This window comes from Eucyclogobius newberryi, unplaced genomic scaffold, assembly GCF_026437365.1.
Source record: "Eucyclogobius newberryi isolate DKJ021-1_F unplaced genomic scaffold, fEucNew1.0.hap1 SCAF_18, whole genome shotgun sequence".
Classification (NCBI taxonomy): domain Eukaryota; kingdom Metazoa; phylum Chordata; class Actinopteri; order Gobiiformes; family Gobiidae; genus Eucyclogobius; species Eucyclogobius newberryi.
The window spans coordinates 20,385,984-20,403,555 of NW_027315812.1; the positions used below are offsets into that span (position 1 = coordinate 20,385,984).

General features: G+C 45.7%; 1 protein-coding gene across 6 annotated transcripts in view; it reads right to left on the bottom strand.

Annotated features, from left to right (window-relative positions):
* Window positions 1-17,357, bottom strand: part of LOC140364667 (disks large-associated protein 1-like) — a 74,404-nt gene extending 57,047 nt beyond the window's left edge. For 4 of the 6 annotated variants that reach the window (XM_072450936.1, XM_072450937.1, XM_072450938.1 and 1 more), the window contains exon 1: window positions 17,126-17,332. The gene's annotated coding sequence lies outside the window, so the exon portion shown is untranslated. Of the gene's footprint in view, window positions 1-17,125 lie in introns of all 6 variants that reach the window. The other 2 variants (XM_072450939.1, XM_072450940.1) reach the window with 2 other exon arrangements.
* Window positions 17,358-17,572: the final 215 nt, after the last annotated feature.

Genomic DNA, 17,572 nt, shown 5'->3' on the forward strand with positions numbered 1-17,572 from the left:
AGGCTTTTTTCTGTTGAAATACTTTGCACTAAGTTATAAAGATTGGAAGCTTCACAACAGGCTTTACAAAGCAATTAAAGTAGCTATGGCTTACTGTATGACACTGTATTCTGTCGGCCTCATTGGAATTCAGACATCTGCGCTTGAACAAACGCCCTGTGTTAAAAATGGGGCCCTAATACAAGCAGTATGCCTTTCTTAAACATGTCATGAATAAAATATGATTCGAAGTGTTGTCAAGTGTAAAAATTACCCTGTCCCTGTCCTCCCTCCATCTCCTCGCGTATAATCTTCAATAAAAGTATCCATAAAAAGGCAAGGAAATTGGACGAGGGCGACATCACTATGGAAACAAATGGATTTTCTGCTTGAAAACAATGTGTTTTCACCTAATGAGAACTCCTATGTACAATGCAGTGGAATCACGGGCAGACGGCACTTCCCGTTTCTCCTGTATTATATCTTTATATGATTGTTGCAGGCCAAAGAACACGGAGCTGGACCACACACGCCTGCTATTGGTCAGCCACGGCAAAACTCTGAGTGACAGGTGGATTTAACCAACTGCAGTGAAGTGCAAGATGACTTTAATTAGCTCTTCATGGTAATATAAAGATACTAAATGTGCATGAAATGGTGTTCTGGCTCCAAACTTATCGTCTGTGCACCCCTAGATCTGATCGTTGGTGTGTGTTTACATGTGATCATCAAAAACACAGGGTGACACGCCAGTTAATTAACATATTTTTAGACTTACTCTTTGTATTTTGAAACTACAGAGAGAAGTCAGATTACTCACACCACATAACAGTTTATATGACATTTCAATAATCTAATACCTCCAGAATTCAGGGATTTTCTTTTATGATGAATGATGTGCTTAGTGCATACTGTTGTTTTATCCTTTTATTTAAGACACTAAACATTTTGGTACCACTTAACAATAACTACAGCCTAATTCGCCTTAATAAAGCATGAATAAAGACACAATCTGAATCATTCTAAATAAACTGCTTGTTCATTGCTTTACTAAGGCTAATAAAAGTTCTCATTTATGTGTTTAAAAATAACAAGAATGTATAGATGCTTTTTTTTAATGGGGAAAGATAATGGCCTCTAAATGTACAAAACATGATGCTCTATTTATTCCAGGTATGGAACAAGTGAGTCATTTTCCACACACGCCAAAACTCTAATTCAATGGCAAATTTACTTCACAGGGGATAAAAATACATGGTTGCTAAATGTGTATTCAATCAGTATTCCTATTAAAATGGGTCCCAGGTATTTTCTCTGTGTTATTCTGGGCTTGCAAACCAACTCATAATACAGCAGGTAAGAGCACCGGTGGCGTTTGGATGTGAAGATACACTGAATAACAAGCTTCCCGTCTACGCCTGTTCCCTTAAGAAGTGTGAAATCTGGGGCGAATAATCCGAGCGTATGCAGAGCAGCGTAATATGGCGAGGCTGATAACTACATCACACTCCATAGAGACAGCCTGTTGTGACTCTCTCTGCCTTTGCTCCACACAGCGCCTTCCATTAAAAGCAGTGGCATATGACACACATAAACAACAAATGCTGCCTTTTTGCATCGGGACTATATCTTTAAATATTGTAGGATATCTTATGAAAGGAAATGTGTTTTTATGTATGTATTTATTCGATCTACACAGCTCATTCTTTCACCCTCACTCATACATTTTCACTCATCCGCTGCACTTAAGTCTGGAGGCGAACGTCGTTACCTCAGAGATGCACTTTATTTCAGTGGGTAATGAATTCCACAGATTACTGCTCGTACAGGAGATGGTTGATTGTCCAAAAGACGTCCTTTTTTCAGTTATGGTTTGAGGAGCCTCTTGTCTCTCGGCTAATTGATAGGTTTGAAACATAATTTTAGAAAACACAAGCTACTGAGGCTTTCAAAACTTGCTAAATTATCATTCTTAAGGATGTGGCAGTGATGAAAGCGGATAGGTTTTCCATCCATAATTGTGATCGCCTGGTTGTAAAGTAAACTGCCTGGGCCCGTGCTGTCATGCAGTATGAAATATGAGAGAAGATCATAGCGAGCATGTTCTTGTATGCACTAAGAAAAGCCTCTGAGGTGGGAAAGAGGGTGTTAGCGATTAGGGCTGTGACGTTATGCAAATCTTGAGGTAGATATTATCATGATACTCCGTACAATATTTATAGCGATATAGAAGATATGGAAGAACAATTTTACATATGCTAATTTTTCCTTTTAAAATGCCGTGACAAGACTTTGGTGTAAATAATTTCTGTCTAAGAATTAAGTGCAGTAATTGCTTCGTGTGGTTTGCAATGAAAAGGAGCAAAGGAGCATGGTCTAAGTAGTTCCCTTTGTTTTTTTTAGCTCTTGCTGCAACAAATATGCTTTTAAGCAAAGACGCTTATAATTTGATATTATTGTGACACTTTTAGCCACACAATATCACAGTATCTTGGTTATTGTTAAACCCTAGTAGAAATATAGTAGTAAAAAGAACAGCAGTGTAGTAGCAGTGGAGCTGAATGATTGGGAAACGCACCAGAGTTCTCTTAAATCGGCTTAAAACTATGAACGTACCCAAAGTATACCTTAATATCTGTAGTCATGCATCCCCCATGTCAGTACTCCTGACCATTAACCAAACTGAAACTCTTGAGAACACACCGCAGACGTGTCACTGGTAACACCGAGCTCCTGACAACTTGCAGCCAACAGGATTTTGACTCCACCATCACATTTACCAAATATAAGGGTTGCTTCAAGGCGAGCATCATATACTATTCAAATTACTCTGCATAGTTTGAACCTCAGAATGGATGAGTAGAACTTTAAAGTATAGAATGTTCAAAAGCAACGTTCTATCCTACTTCCTGTCTATTTTAGTTGTTTCAATTAAGAAGACTGGCACCTCCTCAATGAGATTCCCCCTCATGAATTCATAATCGCACATCCTCAAGAATTACCAAATGATATTCCCCGTATAAAGTCTTCACATTACTGAGACACTACATACTCCCGCTGCTACAATATTATGGAGATGTAATTATAGTCACATGCCGCTGTCGGAGAAGGTTAGTGTCACAGCGGGCCAAAGGCTGTAGGAGTCAGGTGATTTCATGCGACTCATCCACAGTTAATGATGTGTCAAACAAGAGCGCTGACCCCAACCCCACATCCATATTAAGTCTTCACGTTTGGAATCAAATATGACAACAACGAGGCACTAAGATTAGTAGTTGTTGGAATTATAGTTGTTGTAGTAGTTGCTGTTGCTGGTACCTGAAGTAGTAAAAAGCAGAAGCAGTTTTGTACAAGCAAGTACAAGCAAATGTACTAATACAATACAAATTTGGACAAAATGTTAAATTAAAAAGTCTCAAGAAAATATAAATGGAAACATCCTAAATCTGTTCTTGGTAAAAGCTATCTTTTGTATATTTTACAAAGTATTGGGTTTTAAAGGTGTACTGTGTAACTTTCCAGGTCAAGGGTCTTCCAGCTTCTCTCCACGGAGATATTATTGCTTAGCCTGAAATGTTCCACAGTGCGGCATTAAACTTATCTATCTCCATGAAGACACCAGGGTAAATCACAGGTCAGATCTGTGTAAGAATGCATGTGTTTCAAGGTATTTTGTTGTTGTTGTTGTTGTTGTTGTTGTTGTTGTTGTTGTTGTTGTTGTTGTTGTTACTACATAGTGCACCTTTAAATATTCAATTTGGTTATGACTGATTTCATGTTTTTGATTCTGGCAAAACGAGTGCATTTTTGGTGGACCCATAAATGGTGGATGACCAACTGAAGCCTTTTGATGGGATTAAATAGACTCAATCTCTAATACCAGCCTATCTGCTTAACTTCCTGGGTCAAGGGTCGTACGCGTGCATGCAGGAGGAGGAATTTTGGTTGAAAAAACAGCGGCAGATTTGTTCCCCTCCTTCGCTGTGGGAGGCCTGTCACATTGCGGACACATCAGCAGATGGTTGACAAATCTACGAGTTGGAACCGACTGCGCAGGACGAGAGGGGGGTCTGACCCACTGTCTCTTCACATAAGTGCTGCTGCATTTAGGCCTACTTCATATCTGCCACAACACACACACGAACACACACACACACACACACACACACACATACACACACATACACACACACACACACACACACACGCTGGGCTCATGTGTGTTGCGGGGATCTTACAACGTAACCCTTAAAGCATTATGCAAAATGTACTTATAATCCTCTGTGAACATTGTCTGCATGTACAAAAATACATAAGTTTCATGTTGTTTGGGTAGATTACATTCCTTTCTTGTAGACTCACCCTAACCTTAACCATAATTACTTGGTTAAGTTTAATTTAAGGGGGAAATATAATGCTAAATCCCATTTAATGAGCTTGTAACCTTGTGACAATGGTGTTTCCTCATCTTACTCTAACAAGGTTTATTTGGTTGATTCAAGCAGTTAATCCTGCACTTTCCTGAAACGGAGGCTTGAGCGCTCAGAAAATTCCTGTTTTTATCTACCCCCTACTCCCGCCCACATTGAAAGATTAATACTCTGAGTCACACATGTTGGATTAAAACATGTCACATAGCTACTTTAATTATTTTATTATTTTTTAAGTCATCTGCTTTTTACAGTTCTGCTGCTTTGAACAGGAAGTCAATTGACCTTTTTCTGTTACTAAGCTGTTTTAGATCAATATTGTGGTGTACAATTAATTTATATTTAACTATAACCTGATTCCTTTAAACTTTAACCCATAACATTAAATTGCTTAAGTTGCTGATGTATTACTCGATTGATGATTGATTTATGTCATGGGGAGATGATTTTTGTGCCTCACGGAGCATTTCCGGGTGCAGTCCGGGTGTTGTAGCGGTGTTGTAGCGGTGTTGTAGCGGTGTTGGAGCGGTATTGTAGCGGTGTTGGAGCGGTGTTGGAGCGGTGTTGGAGCGGTGTTGGAGCGGTGTTGGAGCAGTGTTGGGTGGAGATGGAGTGGTGTTGGAGCGGTGTTGGAGCGGTGTTGGAGCGGTGTTGGAGCAGTGTTGGGTGGAGATGGAGTGGTGTTGGAGCGGTGTTGGAGCGGTGTTGGAGCGGTGTTGGAGCGGTGTTGGGTGGAGATGGAGTGGTGTTGGAGCGGTGTTGGAGCGGTGTTGGAGCGGTGTTGGAGCGGTGTTGGGTGGAGATGGAGTGGTGTTGGAGCGGTGTTGGAGCGGTGTTGGAGCGGTGTTGGAGCAGTGTTGGGTGGAGATGGAGTGGTGTTGGAGCGGTGTTGGAGCGGTGTTGGAGCGGTGTTGGAGCGGTGTTGGAGCGGTGTTGGGTGGAGATGGAGTGGTGTTGGAGCGGTGTTGGAGCGGTGTTGGAGCGGTGTTGTGTGGAGATGGAGTGGTGTTGGAGCGGTGTTGGGTGGAGATGGAGTGGTGTTGGAGCGGTGTTGGAGTGGTATTGGAGCGGTGTTGGAGCGGTGTTGGAGCGGTGTTGGAGCGGTGTTGGAGCGGTGTTGGAGCGGTATTGGAGCGGTGTTGGAGCGGTGTCGGAGCGGTGTTGGGTGGAGATGGAGTGGTGTTGGAGCGGTGTTGGAGCGTGTCGGAGCGGTGTCGCCGCGGTGTGGGAGCGGTGTTGGAGCGGGTTTGGAGCGGTGTGGTGTTGGAGCAGTGTTGGAGCGGTATTGGAGCGTGTCGGAGCGGTGTCGCCGTGGTGTGGGAGCGGTGTTGGAGCGGGTTTGGAGCGGTGTGGTGTTGGAGCAGTGTTGGAGAGGTATTGGAGCGGTGTTGGAGCGGTGTCGGAGCGGTGTCGCCGCGGTGTGGGAGCGGGTTTGGAGCGGTGTGGTGTTGGAGCAGTGTTGGAGCGGTGTTGGAGCGGTGTTGGAGCGGTGTCGGAGCGGTGTCGCCGCGGTGTGGGAGCAGTGTTGGAGCGGTATTGGAGCGGTGTTGGAGCGGTGTCGGAGCGGTGTCGCCGCGGTGTGGGAGCGGTGTTGGAGCAGTGTTGGAGCGGTATTGGAGCGGTGTTGGAGCGGTGTCGGAGCGGTGTCGCCGCGGTGTGGGAGCGGTGTTGGAGCAGTGTTGGAGCGGTATTGGAGCGGTGTTGGAGCGGTGTCGCCGCGGTGTCGCCGCTGGGTCGCTGCGGCGTGGGAGTGGTGTTGGAGCGGGTTTGGAGCGGTGTGGTGTTGGAGCAGTGTTGGAGTGGTTTTGGAGCGTGTTAGAGCAGTGTTGGAGCAGTGTTGGAGCGGGTTTGGAGCGGTGTGGTGTTGGAGCAGTGTTGGAGCGGTGTTGGAGCAGTGTTGGAGCAGTGTTGGACCGGTGTTGGAGCGGTGTTGGAGCGGTGTTGGAGCGGTGTTGGAGCGGTGTTGGAGCGGTGTCGGAGCAGTGTGGTGTTGGAGCAGTGTTGGAGCGGTATTGGAGCAGTTTGGTGTTGGAGCGGTGTTGGAGCGGTGTTGGAGTGGTATTGGAGCGGTGTTGGAGCGGTATTGGAGGGGTGTTGGAGCGGTGTCGGAGTGGTGTCGGAGCAGTGTTGGAGCGGTGTTGGAGCGGTATTGGAGGGGTGTTGGAGCGGTGTTGGAGCGGTGTTGGAGCGGTATTGGAGCGGTGTTGGAGCGGTATTGGAGCGGTGTTGGAGCGGTGTCGGAGCGGTGTTGGGTGGAGATGGAGTGGTGTTGGAGCGGTGTTGGAGCGGTGTCGGAGCGGTGTCGCAGCGGTGTGGGAGCGGTGTTGGAGCGGGTTTGGAGCGGTGTGGTGTTGGAGCAGTGTTGGAGCGGTATTGGAGCGGTGTCGGAGCGGTGTCGCCGTGGTGTGGGAGCGGTGTTGGAGCGGGTTTGGAGCGGTGTGGTGTTGGAGCAGTGTTGGAGCGGTATTGGAGCGGTGTTGGAGCGGTGTCGGAGCGGTGTCGCCGCGGTGTGGGAGCGGTGTTGGAGCGGGTTTGGAGCGGTGTGGTGTTGGAGCAGTGTTGGAGCGGTATTGGAGCGGTGTTGGAGCGGTGTCGGAGCGGTGTCGCCGCGGTGTGGGAGCAGTGTTGGAGCGGTATTGGAGCGGTGTTGGAGCGGTGTCGGAGCGGTGTCGCCGCGGTGTGGGAGCGGTGTTGGAGCAGTGTTGGAGCGGTATTGGAGCGGTGTTGGAGCGGTGTCGGAGCGGTGTCGCCGCGGTGTGGGAACGGTGTTGGAGCAGTGTTGGAGCGGTATTGGAGCGGTGTTGGAGTGGTGTCGCCGCGGTGTCGCCGCTGGGTCGCTGCGGCGTGGGAGTGGTGTTGGAGCGGGTTTGGAGCGGTGTGGTGTTGGAGCAGTGTTGGAGTGGTTTTGGAGCGTGTTAGAGCAGTGTTGGAGCAGTGTTGGAGCGGGTTTGGAGCGGTGTGGTGTTGGAGCAGTGTTGGAGCGGTGTTGGAGCAGTGTTGGAGCAGTGTTGGACCGGTGTTGGAGCGCTGTTGGAGCGGTGTTGGAGCGGTGTTGGAGCGGTGTTGGAGCGGTGTCGGAGCAGTGTGGTGTTGGAGCAGTGTTGGAGCGGTATTGGAGCAGTTTGGTGTTGGAGCGGTGTTGGAGCGGTGTTGGAGTGGTATTGGAGCGGTGTTGGAGCGGTATTGGAGGGGTGTTGGAGCGGTGTTGGAGCGGTATTGGAGGGGTGTTGGAGCGGTGTCGGAGTGGTGTCGGAGCAGTGTTGGAGCGGTGTTGGAGCGGTATTGGAGGGGTGTTGGAGCGGTGTCGGAGCGGTGTTGGAGCAGTGTTGGAGCGGTGTTGGAGCGGTATTGGAGGGGTATTGGAGCGGTGTCGGAGCGGTGTCGGAGCAGTGTTGGAGCGGTGTTGGAGCGGTATTGGAGGGGTGTTGGAGCGGTGTCGGAGCGGTGTCGGAGCAGTGTTGGAGCAGTGTTGGAGCGGTATTGGAGCGGTGTTGGAGCGGTGTCGGAGCGGTGTCGCCGCGGTGTGGGAGCGGTGTTGGAGCGGGTTTGGAGCGGTGTGGTGTTGGAGCAGTGTTGGAGCGGTATTGGAGCGGTGTTGGAGCGGTGTCGGAGCGGTGTCGCCGCGGTGTGGGAGCAGTGTTGGAGCGGTATTGGAGCGGTGTTGGAGCGGTGTCGGAGCGGTGTCGCCGCGGTGTGGGAGCGGTGTTGGAGCAGTGTTGGAGCGGTATTGGAGCGGTGTTGGAGCGGTGTCGGAGCGGTGTCGCCGCGGTGTGGGAGCAGTGTTGGAGCGGTATTGGAGCGGTGTTGGAGCGGTGTCGGAGCGGTGTCGCCGCGGTGTGGGAGCGGTGTTGGAGCAGTGTTGGAGCGGTATTGGAGCGGTGTTGGAGCGGTGTCGGAGCGGTGTCGCCGCGGTGTGGGAGCGGTGTTGGAGCAGTGTTGGAGCGGTATTGGAGCGGTGTTGGAGCGGTGTCGCCGCGGTGTCGCCGCTGGGTCGCTGCGGCGTGGGAGTGGTGTTGGAGCGGGTTTGGAGCGGTGTGGTGTTGGAGCAGTGTTGGAGTGGTTTTGGAGCGTGTTAGAGCAGTGTTGGAGCAGTGTTGGAGCGGGTTTGGAGCGGTGTGGTGTTGGAGCAGTGTTGGAGCGGTGTTGGAGCAGTGTTGGAGCAGTGTTGGACCGGTGTTGGAGCGGTGTTGGAGCGGTGTTGGAGCGGTGTTGGAGCGGTGTTGGAGCGGTGTCGGAGCAGTGTGGTGTTGGAGCAGTGTTGGAGCGGTATTGGAGCAGTTTGGTGTTGGAGCGGTGTTGGAGCGGTGTTGGAGTGGTATTGGAGCGGTGTTGGAGCGGTATTGGAGGGGTGTTGGAGCGGTGTTGGAGCGGTATTGGAGGGGTGTTGGAGCGGTGTCGGAGTGGTGTCGGAGCAGTGTTGGAGCGGTGTTGGAGCGGTATTGGAGGGGTGTTGGAGCGGTGTCGGAGCGGTGTTGGAGCAGTGTTGGAGCGGTGTTGGAGCGGTATTGGAGGGGTATTGGAGCGGTGTCGGAGCGGTGTCGGAGCAGTGTTGGAGCGGTGTTGGAGCGGTATTGGAGGGGTGTTGGAGCGGTGTCGGAGCGGTGTCGGAGCAGTGTTGGAGCGGTGTTGGAGCGGTATTGGAGGGGTGTTGGAGCGGTGTCGGAGCGGTGTCGGAGCAGTGTTGGAGCGGTGTTGGAGCGGTGTCGGAGCAGTGTTGGAGCGGTGTTGGAGAGGTGTTGGAGGGGTGTTGGAGCGGTGTCGGAGCGGTGTCGGAGCAGTGTTGGAGCGGTGTTGGAGCGGTATTGGAGGGGTGTTGGAGCGGTGTCGGAGCGGTGTCGGAGCAGTGTTGGAGCGGTGTTGGAGCGGTGTCGCCGCGGTGTGGGAGCGGTGTTGGAGCGGGTTTGGAGCGGTGTGGTATTGGAGCGGTGTTGGAGCGGTGTATAGCTCACTTGAAGCCCACAGCTCTGTGGTGCTGTTGCGGTCACAGGCTTTGATCGCACACTCACAAGACCACGTGGTAATAATAACATGGGGAAATGGATTGCGGTGGGCTTCAGCCGCCAGTGAAAATTGATACCAACGGAAAGAAACCACAGCACCACGGCACCTTTGCCAGCACAACCTAACTGAGGTCCTCTCGGATGCTATGGGATGGTTGCACCGCTGGATGTGTGAGCCAGACATAAGAGAGGTCCCCATGAAGTATGAGTGCAGATTCTAGTCCCCACAAAGCGATAACGCCACACACACGCACACACACACACACACACACACACACACACACACACACACTGGTTACAGGCACTAGTCCAGCTCAGGAGAATATGCTGTAGCGCACAGAGCAGGTGTCACATCAGGTAAGAGCTACGCGCTAGCTCCCAGCTACCGCCAAATCACAGGCAGGCGACAGAGAAGGACTGCGCTTCCACTGTCCCAAGGAAATGGAATCAGCAAAGCTTATGTCACCAGAATGGACTCAATTATGTCTCCTGTCAACCAAGGCTTAGCCACTGTCTATCAATGACTCAAGAGGAGGACACTGTTGCACAAGTCTCAACACTGAATATATCAAATTCAATTCAATTAAATTTATATTGTAATGCCCAAAAACACAACAGTGGTTGTCTCAGAGAACGACAGAGAAAAACGGATTAAACAATGTTCATAGGGACTTGGAAATGTCCCAGGGTCCCCTGTCCTTAGACCCTCCTTCTCGGCCAGGAAAAACTACAAAACCTCCTTGGAAAAAAGTAGAAATCTGGAGGAGTTCCACAGTGATGGAGCGATCCGACTCCCTCAGACGGACAGGCGGACGCGAGAGTATTGAATGTATTTACATTTATTTCATATTGACAAAAGTATAATTTTAGGAGACGCAGAGAGTTGTCAACCCTACTGGCCTATCCTTGGGTCCTTGGGTGGTAGGCCAAAGCTGGACTTTACTTTCTGGAAAGTGAGCAAACCTCAACTTTGTCTCCTCATCTGAATTTTGGATGTAATTTCAGGGACATGAACACCTTTTCATGATGGCTGATGTAGTGTTAAATACAGTATGTATATGTATGCACAGTCAAGCGTTGGAATCAGAGACACGGTTTAGCAGTGTGAGGTGATGTGCTGTTCAGTGTCTTAATAAACAACCAAATGAAGCATGAAATGTGCTCCTCACTGAAAAACTTAAATTAGCTACAACTATATCAAGCTCCAGGTACAGAGAGCACCGTGTCCTCTGCTGTTGTTATAATACAACCAGTTACAAATATGTTTTTCTTCAAGTGCAGTTATTTTTAGTGCTTTTAGTGTGTGATGTATTTTTATGTTATGATGTTACTATTTATCCAAGCTTGGAGGATGGCCTGGCACAAGACTATTCTGGATTAGAAGTGGGCCATATTGATCCTGATGTACAGTTTACACAATGCTTGTGATGATCTTCAGACCATATTGTGGAAATCCATCAGAATTGTGCTAAAACATGTGAGTAATTGTTTGTATATCGCGCAAATGTGACTGAACTGCAAAATGAACCACAACAGTGCAGAAATATGACTTAACAGATACAATAGTTTCTTATCTCACAAGATGAAATTGCAGAAATATCATGCACACAAAACATGAACGTGGAAGTTTTCCCCCCCATGCGTGTACATTTGGCTTGGACAAAAAGGAGGTTAAGCGCTGAGTTACCTTTTTGAGATCTGTAATTTTAAAAAGCTGTTTTACAATAACAGCTCAAATATTCCATAAAATAAATCAAAAATTGTTAGCCTGAATTGTAAACGGATCCACAGATTATATTCATTATTTTGTGTAAAAAATCTCATGTCTCATCTTGTTTTATAGGAAATGTGTCTCTCCCTGTGCTTATTTAATTGACTATACTGGTCTGTTTTATTTTTAATCAACTACTTCAAAGTCCTTTTGGTTAGTTTTTATAATGGATTCAAGTTTAGTTTTATTATGAATATGCAACATCTGAATATGAATAATTCAAATTTTGCATTGCTCCAAAACAACCATCATTTATTTCAGTTTGAGCGATAGGCTTGTATTATTTAAGATGTGGGTCAAGGAGACACAATCTAACTCCTCCAAAAAGATGAGCTAAAACATGTGAAATAATCTCGCATAAGTCGTGTTCTCAGCGTGCACCAATAATAGCTCATTAGCATAGAGATGATAAAAGTACTTTAATATTTTGAGTCATTTGTGCATTCATCATTGGGGCATTAATGACCGGCTGTGATTAAAGTGTCTCATTATCTCCAGAGCAAAATGTGTAAACAGGCTTCACAGTTTACCTTTTTGCTAAATCAGTTGCCAATGCACTGGTCTCTAACTTATTTACCAGTACAGTACGAAATGCTTTTTGTACGGATTATTACTGTTAGCGCCAAAATTAGCATACAAGCTAACAACCTTATAATAAACATTTCTTAAATCTAACGTCATTCTGGACAATAGTGCGCTAAAAACATAGCGAGCCACAACAGTTTGATAAGAAAAGATTAGATATTGATAATTATTTCTTGTGATGAATGATGTGCAAATATGTTATACTAATGTAATGAACATAAACAACAACAATAAGTCTGCGTTGTCTATAAATGACAAAATTACATATTTTGCTCTCATATTTAAATGAATGGTGAGGAGTGTTTACATAAGTACCATGCTCTGAATGCAGCTGTTCCTGGAAGGGTCAATAGCACATGAAATACGTACATTTAAACGTGGCAGACTAAGTTGTTGCGTTCACACATTCATAAAACAGGGTGCATAGACACTGATCACAAGGCGGGTGACGTATCTTGGCCATGATTGAACAAAATTGGAAAAGGCAACGGCTGGAGCTGGAATTGTACCTGATTTAGACTACTTTAGATAAAAGCTCTTGCCATTGAACCACTGCCCCATTAGATCTACTGAACCCACGTAAAATACTATGACTAAAATTGGATCTTCATTCTTAGTCAAGAGTACAACAACAGAAAAAGGCAAACCAGAAGTATATTTTCAAATATTTGTCCCTTTTTGTTTGTATCCATGTTGTCATCAGCACTGCCAGTTTCAGCCGTGGCTCCGTTCCCGCTGGCCAAGACTTCCTTCATCTGATTGTCTTTAATTAGACTCATGTTCCCCACCAAATCTCTACAAAAAACACTTCACACAATCATTTATGTCAGAGCGCCCCAAATGTTGTTTTCACTGGATAACATCTATTTTCATGAATTGAAAATGTTCAGTTCTGCAGCGGGAGCTCTGTGCTATCCGTTTATCTTGCTCCGTGCTAAATCCTTGCTTTACACCGCACACTTGCACACGGTGAGTCGGTAAACCACAGTGCGTTTTTCAAAACAGTCTTTGAAGTGGATGACCCAAGCAAGTGCAATGATGTGTTTTAGGAGCTCGACTTTGGTCGCCATAAATCCGGATTCTTGGCACAAGTCAGGAAGTCAGGGTTTAGAGTTGGCCTGTATACGAGCACGGAGCCACAAAAGGGATCCCAGGCCTGATTATACATTAACCGCATGTGGTAATGACCCAGCACTAAACTGTCTGGCAAGATTGAAGAACACTACTTTGGGGTTAGTAATACAGAATAATGCATATGAAATTGGAGATCTTACACCGCTCAGTTTAAACCAGCCCCTTTAGGAGGATTTTCTGTGAATTGGGTAAAGAAACACATATTAAACATGCCAAGGAATTACTTTTTAAGCAAATTTAATCATGTGTATCTTATATATCGCTTTTCAAGATGCTCTAAGTTTCATGCAGTGCTGCCCAGTGGTCGAGTGGTTGGGTCACAGCACATATGCCAGGCTCCAAGTGCAGTCGTGAGTTTGAATCCCGACCCGGTTTACTGCATGTCCTCCCTTCTCTCTCTTTCCCCTTTTCACCCTGTTCTCTCCTGTCGAATAAAGCCTACGGGCGACAAAATCTTTAAAAAAGAAAACGCTTCATGCACTATTCACGTCGCACACTCAGCGGTGTTAAAAAAGAACAAAGTGTTTTTTTTTTCCTTATTAAACGTCTTTATAAGTCTCTGTGCTGGTTAAATATGTATTTACAGGGTGTTTAAAGCGTCCGCCGTCTCCCCCTGCTGTCCTTGGGCAGAAAATCACCCGTGCGACATGACCGGCAACGTTATGTTTTTGTATTCCTAAGTTCAATAAAAAAAGAAATAAAAACATTTTGAATCTGTTCTCTGACAGTGACAATGGAGCTCCAAGGTGAGTTCTTATCGCTTAAGTTACTTAATTCTGCTTTAAATTAAGTCTGTAGCCATAGCTGCCCTGGGGTACACTGATGGAAGTGTGGGGGGCAATCAGTGCCTCCAAGCGGATTATTATTAAAACGTGAGCAGTAACTAAATATTAACCCTTCGGGGTCGACGCCCGCGCCGGCGCGTGTGAAAACATGGTCGGGTTTAGGACCCTGTAGCATGAAAACCAAACAACGTAGGCGGCTGCCGTTGACGTCATACGGAAGTGGGGACCCGTAGCAACATCTGAGTTTTTGTTTTTTTCGAATCCACCAGATAAAACCAAAGTTATGAACGTTTCAATTCCATTAAAAATTTGCGGAAAAATATGCGCTCTTTTCTGCGCGCGTTACATTTCTTATAATAACTTTGTCGTCTTTTGTGATACAACGAAACGGAAAAAAACGTTAGCCTTGTGCTAACCCGGATGTTCAGGACGCACACGAGGAACGTAAACATTAGTCACATGACAATTAGTCAAAGAGGAAGAACGAACGAGAGGAATTATACTGTTTTTGAGTAGTTTTGGAGAGTTTTAGTATTTCATTGTCAGTAATATAGTTGTGAAGCAAAATGAGGGGCACACTTCATGTTGATCAAGTTTAGACCTGGTTTAGACCTGCTTTGGTCCTGGTTTAGTCCTGGTTTAGACCTGGTTTAGTCCTGGTTTAGTCCTGGTTTAGTCCTGGTTTAGACCTGGTTTAGTCCTGGTTTAGACCTGGTTTGGTCCTGGTTTAGTCCTGGTTTAGTCCTGGTTTAGACCTGGTTTAGTCCTGGTTTAGTCCTGGTTTAGACCTGGTTTAGACCTGGTTTAGACCTGGTTTAGTCCTGGGTTAGACCTGGTTTAGTCCTGATTTAGACCTGGTTTAGACCTGGTTTAGTCCTGGTTTAGACCTGGTTTGGTCCTGGTTTAGTCCTGGTTTAGTCCTGGTTTAGTCCTGGTTTAGACCTGGTTTAGTCCTGGTTTAGACCTGGTTTGGTCCTGGTTTAGTCCTGGTTTAGTCCTGGTTTAGACCTGGTTTAGTCCTGGTTTAGTCCTGGTTTAGACCTGGTTTAGACCTGGTTTAGACCTGGTTTAGTCCTGGGTTAGACCTGGTTTAGTCCTGATTTAGACCTGGTTTAGACCTGGGTTGGACCTGGTTTAGACCTGGTTTAGACCTGGTTTAGAGTTCCTTCTGAACATCACTCACATGGAAGTACAAGGTCTGTGATGTGGCTCTCTGTGTCATTTTGGACTGAAACTGTTTTGAGAAGTTGCACAAATAGAAAAACGCCTGAGGATTTACCTACTTTTTATTGTAAATAGTGGTTTATTGCTTGTATATATCACAAAAATACTTTTATATGTTCATATTCGCACCTTGTGGTTCAGTTTGAACCTTTTTAAACGCTTGGTTGAGCATGTTTGAGGGTTTCACAATGAAAAAAACATAATTTTTCTAGACGGACTTTGTGTTTTCTGTGTGTGTTTAGGTCCAGTGTGTTGAAATAGTATGTCAAAGTGAAAAACTAACTAACTCATCATATAGGTGAGGTTGTGCTGAAAAAAAAGATACCCAACATTGGTCTGGTAACCATTTCTTAATGTAGTATATCAGGGCAAAATTGAAGGTACCCAAAAACGGCCCAAAAAGCTCCGGACCCCGAAGGGTTAATACATAAATGGTCTGATGGTTGTCAAAGTTCTGGATCGTTCTATCTTATTGTTCTCTGTTGGCCTCTCCGTTACAGCTGTTAACCTGTTAGCCTCATATGATTTGTTCTAACCTATTGTTCTCTGACATTCGGGGATAGAACAATTGGATAATATAATATATACTAGAACTATACTATAATATATATATACTATAATAGCATAGAACGAACCATTATGAGGCTGACAGGTAAACAGCAGAAGAGAACAACAGAGAACAATAGGGTAGAACGACCAAAAAGAGTCTAGCATGTAAACAGCTGCGAGGTAGAGAACAACAGAGAACAATAGAGCACAGAAAAGCCCATTAACAACTGCAGAGAAATTATAGGGTATAACTTATTTTTAGGGCATGACTAATGTAGCTCAGGACAATATAAATTCTGGCTCCTCAAAGCAGTACCTTCAGAGTGAAAATGACATCCAGATGGCAGTTGAAACATCTCAATTTAAAAAAAGTGTCCGGATGACTACCTTTGAAACTTTTTCTACTATTACAGAAGCACTCAAAGACGTCACAAAGCTATAGTTAAATTCACACTTGATATTACACAGACTTTTGACCCTGTTGCCTCCAGCTCCATCTCCTGCGTCAGCACTTATCACAGCGGGCGCACAGGGGAGTGTGATCCCCGTTCTGTGTCATGTTCTCAACTGTCCACCTTCTCAGCCCCTTTTGTCTCTAGAATTCTGGGAACTTGGCTTGACATCACTCTGTCGCTGCCCGCCTGTCACCCGGCTGACAAATGTGCAATAAAAGTACAACACATTGTTGTCACTGACACACAGGAGGCCAATATCAAAAGGTCAAAGGTGAACTGTGAATGTTAGAGATCTCTTGTTTTCTAACCCAGAGAAAAAGAGTTAAACTGTTTGCCAACAAAATTCATTTCCAAGGTGACAATTCTTCATGTGCATTAAATGTAGACTATAAAACCTTTCATTGTGGGCCCTTCACATTTGCCTATACTGTCTGGGCCATATGCGGGGTCTGGGGCCGGACCCCCACCAGACAAATTAGTTGTTAGCTGTTAGCTTAAAAAGTAAAGGTTTCTATTCCAGAAATTTCTCTCAGCACAAGATCCTACAATGTAAAAGCACTTACACATAGGTCATAGCTCACAAATATATACTACTACATTTACATTATACTATGTGGAGACAAAACACATTTTAGTCCATTAAAGGTAATTTACCAGGTCAAAATAAACACTGGGGTCAATGTTACAGCTGGATTTGGGGATAACTGAGGAGAAATACATGTTTTTTTGTTGAAAAGAAATACTACCACAGTTAAAATAATGTGATCTACAACATTTTAACTATAAGAGTAATTAGTTCAGATTAGCTTCACAGAATTGTAAAATATGAACTACAAGAGAGGTGTCTAAAATATAAATCTTAAAATATTATCAAAAACATGAGCTCAATTGGATGAAGGAGTGTTTTTTTACAAGAGAAAAGCATCCCAAGGCATGATGGGATTTGAAAATTAAAATCCTTTATTACAGCTATTGACACAGGATATGCACCACGAGTTAACGTTTGTCTTTGTTTTGTTGCTTTTCCCTTCTGGGTTCAGCACAGCAATCATGTCTGTCCCATCAACAGCAATTTGCACGTTGAGAACACAAGAGTAGACGTCTCTTAAGAAATGAATGTGAAAAAAAATCTCTTTGTTAATTTGTAAAAGCTGTTTTTGAAAGTTGAAAATTCTATGTCTTGTCAACGTCAACAATCCACAAACTTTCTTACCTTTCTTATTGTCGCATCTTGGACATAGTTTTCCTCCTGGGCTTAATTCCACAGAGCTGGTCTGTCATGCGTGCACATTTCTCCCCCTGAAAAACAAATCAAAAGAGAGATTGTGGTTGATAAGTCCTCACAACTTTTCTAGGAGAGCTCCATCACTGGTCCAAGAGCCATGTGGTCCCACCGTGAGGCTGGCTCCCTTAGGTGCAATCACTGGTGACAGGCAGAGAAGTGGCACACACACACTCACACACACACAAACACACACAAACACACACACACTCACACACACACACACACACTCTCACACACACTCACACACACACACACACACTCACACACACACACACACACACACACACAAAGACACACACACACACACACACACACTAGACATAGAATATTGAAGTCTTAGTGCAGATGCAGGTGTCTCGCTTCAGCATTGAGACT